This window comes from Prionailurus viverrinus, chromosome B1 (genome assembly GCF_022837055.1).
Source record: "Prionailurus viverrinus isolate Anna chromosome B1, UM_Priviv_1.0, whole genome shotgun sequence".
In the NCBI taxonomy this organism is placed as follows: Eukaryota; Metazoa; Chordata; class Mammalia; order Carnivora; family Felidae; genus Prionailurus; species Prionailurus viverrinus.
In genome coordinates this window covers 145,412,401-145,419,314 of record NC_062564.1, presented here as the reverse complement: position 1 = coordinate 145,419,314, position 6,914 = coordinate 145,412,401, and the positions used below count along the sequence as shown (strand labels likewise).

The window sequence follows — 6,914 nt, the reverse complement described above, 5'->3', positions numbered from 1 at the left end:
GTAGAAGCAGATTACTCTCCATAATGTGGGTGGGCCTCGTTCAATCAGGTGAAGGCCTTAAAAGCAAAGACTGAGGTTTCCCAAAAAAAGAAGGAATTCTCTTCAAGACTGAAACATAGAAACCCTGCCTGAGTTTCCACCCTGGATATTTCAGATTCAAGACCCTGGAGATTTCAGATAATATTCTTGCATGAATTTCCATCCTACCAGCCAGTTCTACTGATCTGCCCTTGCCAGTCCCCACAATCACACGAGCCAATTCCTTAAAATAACGTTATCTCCGTCTCTCTTTCTCTTCATCAGTTGCCCCCTTCCTTTCCTCCCTTCTCTGTTCCTCTCCACTATATGTATATGTATGTATGTATGTATGTATGTATGCATGCATGTATGTATGTATATGTATACATATATTCCCTGTCTCACAGGACATGCATTCAAGAATTCTCAGAGGGGACCTCCAAAGGGGAAGAAAGAAAGAGAATATTAAACACCAACCAAGCATAAATAATGCACAGCCATCTTGGGGCACCACGGTGGCTAAGTCGATTAAGCATCCGACTCTTGATTTCCACTCAAGTCACGATCTCACATTCGTGGGTTTGAGCCCTATGTCAGGCTCTGTGCTGGCAGTGCAGAGCCTGCTTGGAATCTTCTCTCTCTCTCTGCACCTCCCATGCTCGCATGCCCTCTCTCTCTCAAAATAAATAAGTAAAGTTTAAGAAATTTTTAATATAAATAAATAAATGCACAGCCATCTAACAACAATATCCGTCTTAGAAAAAGTTCTCTGTCCCTCTTTTCTCTCCTTCCTCTATCACCCCTCTCCCAACCACATCAATACCGGTAAGGATAGGAAACACAATTAGCAAAATAAAAAAGGAGGAATGAAGGCCCAACTGGGGAAAGGAGAGAGAGGGTGACCCATCCCTGTCCCCACTTCTCCGCCTGAAGAAAACTACCAACCAGAAGGGCAGAAACATCTTAACTTTAATTTTTTTAATGTTTTCATTTATTTTTGAGAGAGAGGGAGAGAGAAGGAGGAACAGAGAGAGCGGGAGACACAGAACCCAAAGCAGGCTCCAGGCTCTGAGCTGTCCGCACAGAGCCCGAAGAGGGCCTCAAACTCATGAACTGCAAGATCATGACCTGAGCCGAATCAGACAATTAACCATTTGAGCCACCCAGGTGCCCCAGAAACATCTTAACTTCAAATGAAGTTCAGAGTTTGGGTCATTACTTGGGATGGATATCTTAATTTCTGAATTGAAACTGAGGTTGTAAATATACAATTATTTTTATCATTATTATGGAAAGTAAACTGGGAAAGGAAATACTTCTTCCATTGGATATATGTGAAACAGATTGTGGTAAATAAAAAATAAATATGCTTTTTGAATATATCCCAAGAGTCCTGCCTATTCAAGATACCAGTTACACAAGTATTTCTTTTCGTGATTAAAAATCAGCCACTAGGGGCGCCTGGGTGGCGCAGTCGGTTAAGCCTCCGACTTCAGCCAGGTCACGATCTCGCGGTCTGTGAGTTCGAGCCCCGCATCAGGCTCTGGGCTGATGGCTCGGAGCCTGGAGCTTGTTTCCGATTCTGTGTCTCCCTCTCTCTCTGCCCCTCCCCCGTTCATGCTCTGTCTCTCTCTGTCCCAAAAATAAATAAAAAACGTTGAAAAAAAAATTTAAAAAAAAATCAGCCACTATTACATTTTTAATATCAATTTAATGAATATTTTCATATTTCTTTTAAATCCTAATTAAACACATTGTCTGTTATACCACCTAATAATGTCTTTTATATGTGGACTTAGGTGATAAATTCTGCAAAGAATAATTTGATCCTCCTAAAGTTAGATTTTCCAGAAAATATATATATTTTACAATAAAAATTAGATTAGCTTTTTTCCAACTGATACTTATCGTCAACCTACCACATGGATGGTAGCTGGATGTGTGCTCATGATAACAAAGTGGACCCTTCTCCTGCTGGCTGGAGTCACTGACTGGTATAGGAGACAGTTACCACATAAAAAATACGAAATTATATATTCTGGTAAGGATTATAAGGGGAAGTATTATGTGAGAATATAACAGAGGATGGCAATTTAGATCAGTAAGTTTAGGAACTGTCCCTCTGAGGAAGTGACAATTAAGCCTAGACCCGGAGGAGGAAGAATTGATTAGCTCTATAGAGAGCAGGAGGAGAGCATCCTGGCAGACAGAAAGCATGCCTCATCAAGAGGTGGGAAAGTCCTTGGTATGTTGAAGAAAATGTGGCGGTGGGTAGCGTGAAAGGCAAGTGCTGGAGAAGCAATCTGGGGAAATAGTGATTACGCAGGGCTTTGTAGGACACATTAAGAATTTTGAAATGTAATTGTACTGGGGCGCCTGTGTGGCTCAGTCGGGTTAGCATCCGACTTCAGCTCAGCTCATGATTTCATGGTTCATGAGTTCGAGCCCCACATCAGGCTCACTGCTGTCAGTGTGCAGCCTGATTCAGAACCTCTGTCCCCCTCTTTCTGCCCCTAACTGTTCACGCTCTCTCTCTCTCTCTCTCAAAAATAAATTTTAAAAAATTAAAAAAAAAAGACTTTTGGATTGTATCATAAGTTCAGTGGGAAACCATGAAAGGATTTTAATAAGGGAAAAGACATAGTTTTGTGTATGATTTTTAAGTGTATTAATTTATTTTGAGACAGAGAGAGAGAGAGAGAGAGAGAGAGAGAGAGATGGGGGGAGGGGCAGAGAAAGAAGAAGAAACAATCCCAAGCAGGCTCCATGCTGTCAATGCAGAACCGGTTGTGGGGCTTGAACTCATGAACCATGAGATCATGACCTGAGCGAAGTCAGATGCTTAACCAACTGAGCCAGCCAGGTGCCCCGGTTTTATGTATGACTTTTAAGTGCTCATGTTGGCTGCAGCATAGGGGACGGATTCAAGGTGGGCCAGAATAAGAGGGAAGACCCCTGGATGGCTAGTTCAAGGCTCCAGGAAGGCAACGGTGGCTGGTGGGGTGGAGAAGACTGGTGGGTTTGAGTTTTAGTTGGCCAGGCTAAGTGGCGCGTTGGATGTGGAGAGTGAGTGGCGGGAAGGAGACACTGAGGGTGACTCCCAACCTATAAAGGTTTTTGTGTCCCCTTCACTGCCCTCAGCCCTCATCCACCTCTCAATGCATCCTCACCTCCAACCTGTCATCCACGTGGCACTTGTGTTCAGCAAAAATGCTGTGACACAAAAGGACAGCCTCTTCTTCCTTCCCTGGAGTTTGGTCAGACATCTGACATCCGCACCGAGAAAGTGGAAAACCGAAGGAGAAAGCACAGACCATGTGACCAAAAACACTGATAAGGAACTTAACCATTTGGCTTATGACAAGTTGACAAGCCACAACTCCAGGCCCTAATGACAGCCTGTATCAATGCATATTCTTTTTGACAACTGCATTTACAACAAAAATTCATCACCCAAATATTAACATAATATTAAATTTTAAATCATATTTAAAAATTAAATGCTAATGATTCTAATTTATCACGCAAACATTAAATAATAATGATAGCCATTTGTCCTAGAAACATAATGGTCTCTAGCTTTAACTATTTCTAAAGTTATTCTGCCCATTCTATCACTGTTCTCTGGTCCAAACTCAGATGATGCCCTAGTGCCGGAAATTGCACCAACCCATAAATCAGACAGACAAGTACAACAGACTGTCTTTGTAATGGGTTCTGAAGCATGCCAGAGAAGCCTGTATTATAGCTAGAGTAAACTTTAAATTGCTGTTTTAAAAGAGAAAACAAAGCGGGGAAAAATGACTCCTGGGTATCTGGCAGAAGCAACCAGGAGGAAAGATGGAGTTAGCATTTACTAAGCACCAACCAAAAGGGGGCTGATTAAAAAGGGATAAGCAAGTTTCAAACATGTTGAGTTTGAGACACTTCGTGAGATGCCTGGGTGGGGCGATCAAGTTGGCATCTGTACATAAGGAGCTGAAGTTTGGAATAAAGATCCAAGCTGGAGATAGAAAACAAGTTGAAACTGTGGGAATGTAATTTACATGTAAAACCTTGTTAGAGTACACAATTTCCAAACAAAGTAAGGGTAGAGTGAATCAAAAGAAAGCCCAGGTCTCAATCCTGGGGAACTCATACACTGAGAAGCAGAGCTGAGAGAAGGTGCAGAAGACAATGAGTGGTGGTGACTGACAGATGAAAAACAGGATTGGTGGTGTCATGATATCCAACAAGAAAACAATTTGCTCCCCATTTGTTTTTAGGTTCTCAATTGTGGTAGCTAACTCGCCCCTCATTTGGCATGTTCTGGGTACTAATCTTTCTCCACTTTCTGCTACCCTATAAATATTCATGCTGCACTAACTGTCTGCTCACTGTCAGGTTGTGTTGCAGGCAAGGTGAATTATGTTGGGCCTTTGTTCTGGAAAACAAATGAAGGTAAGACCCAAGGGGCTGCCAGGCAGTCTAAGAGAAAACTTACAGTCATAAAATCTGCTTTCAAATAGCCTCCATACACAGACCCCAAAATATAACCTTCTCCTTGATTGAGGAGTTGATGCAGGAGGACTAAAAGACAGATGTTAGAAAACAAAGAATAAAATATAAGAAAAAGAGAGAGAGAGAAAATTGCTTTAGAGGGATATCTCTTCTACCAGATTTTCATCATTAAAATCTCCACCAGGTTTTCAAATCTTTAGGTACAGCAATGGCTAATTTGGAAAATAATGATCACGGTCGCATCACTATGCTGTACAACTGGAACTAAGGTAACATTGTGTGTCAACTACACTTTAATTAAAAAATAAAAATAATGATCTCAATTTGGCAAACAACCTAAGGTCAGTGAAGGAATTTAGAAGGCCTCCACTTGCCGCAGGGAAACTTAGATAGAAAAGGGGAAACTATCAGTTCAAGATTCCCCTTTGCTTTAAAAAGAAAACTAAACTAGGTGCCTTGGTGGCTCACTCTGTTGAGTGTCCTACTCTTGATCTCAGCTCAGGTCATCATCTCACAGATGTGGGATCAAGCCCTGCATCAGGCTCTGTGCTGAGCATGGAGCCTGCTTGAGAGTCTCTCTCTCTTTCTGCCCCTCCCCTGCTTTAGCGTGCTCTCTCTCTCTCTCTCTCTCTCTCTCTGAGAAAAAGAGAGAGACAGAGAGAGGGAGAGAACTAGACCATTCAAATCATTTCCAGAAAGGCCTTAAATTTTTTCCAAAGGCAAGCAAAATTGTACTGACTTGAATGTTTAAGTGATATTCTTGTAGTCAGTATGCTGACAACAGGTCAAAGATATCATACAGTTGAATTATGATGTGAAATATGCATCACTAATAATTTTTGGAGGCTTATATGCACAATATTTATATACATTTTATAGACTCAGGAAAGTAATTTCAATTATTTTAGATGTCTTTATTGTTATATTTTTTCTTTTTGACATCAAAGATTATATCTATGGTTTATTTCATTGTACATCTTAAATCAGGAATTCAACTCCAGATTATAACACTGTTGCTCTTAAAAAAAAAAAAAAAGCAGTTAATAATATGGACTTTAGGATTAGCTCTATACTTGGGACTAGTTTCTACAACTCACTAGATAGATGATGTTGAGCCAGTTACCCAGCCTCTCTAAGCCTTAAAATCTGCATCTGTAAAATGGGTATGTAAAATAGTACCTCATGGAACTATTTCAAGGATCAAATGAGGAAAAGCATACGACACACTCTGCTACTTAATTTATGTCCCTAATCACAACTTTTTACTGCCTTTCTAGTATATGCCTTTATAAAATGATCCTTTGTGCAAAAGCTATACATTCCCTTGGAGACCTCACATTGCATTGGGCAAGAAAGTAGGGCATACAGTATTGTCATCGCTGATATCAAATAGAGTTTTGATATTAATCATTGGAGGATATATTGGAAAAGCACTGGTTATTCAGGTAAAGTAAATCCTTCAGATTTCTGGGTAGGAACATGAGCAAAAAGAAAGTTAACATGGTGTTGATAGTCACTCTGAAGGCCAAGAACACTCTCCCCCCCCCAGCTTTGCATTACTGGACATGGAGAAAAAGTATGCCCTCCTTTCTTTTCCTTTTTTTAAATATTTTTAGTCAGTAACATATCTTTGAAAGGTGATAGAGGAAGCCCTGAGCAGCACAAGAGAGTATATATGGGCATCATTATCAGAATGTGATGATAGCCAATATATGGCTATATACATAGACTAGGAAAAAGAAAAAAAAGATAATTCAGTTTAAGTCCAGGAGTTTTACCAAAAAATCTGAACATTTTACTAGTTTAGTTTTAAAGACGAGTAAGGTAAGACTCAAAAAGATTAAGCAACCTTTGCAAGACATTTAATCAGTAAGCAATATAATTGACATTTCTACCTAAGTATTTCTCATCTTGGCACAAGGAAGGAGACCCCCCCCCCCAATTCTTCACCATCCCTTTAGCCACATCCTTTGCATGTAACTTCATAGATCCTCCCATTATGTGGATGAAGTATATTTTCCCACCCCTTCCCATTGGGTTCAGCCATATGACTTGTGCCCAATAGAGCAAAAGGGAAGTAACTATACACCAAGCTCCTCAGAGGCTTTGCTTATTTACCACTTGCTTTGTTGGACCTCCATGAGTAGTACATATCCAGCCTCACTGGTCCCAAGAGGAGGACAAGATACACATAGAGCAGAGCCCAGCCAAGCCTAATCTCCCACCCAACCCAGAGATGGTTTGTAGACATAGGAGCTACAATATTAAATGATTGTCATTGCTGGCCACTGAACTTGGAGGTCATTTGTTTTGCAGCAATAGCTACCCAATGCAAATGCTATCAACAGACTGAGCTTGACATTATTCATGTCACTCTCATGAAAAAGTTGTTCTGT

The 6,914-nt window shown here is 40.7% G+C and overlaps 1 pseudogene; it reads left to right on the top strand.

The window, feature by feature from the left end:
* Positions 1 to 3,375: 3,375 nt before the first annotated feature.
* On the top strand, positions 3,376 to 3,729 carry LOC125164855 (ubiquitin-conjugating enzyme E2 D4-like; annotated as a pseudogene).
* Positions 3,730 to 6,914: the final 3,185 nt, after the last annotated feature.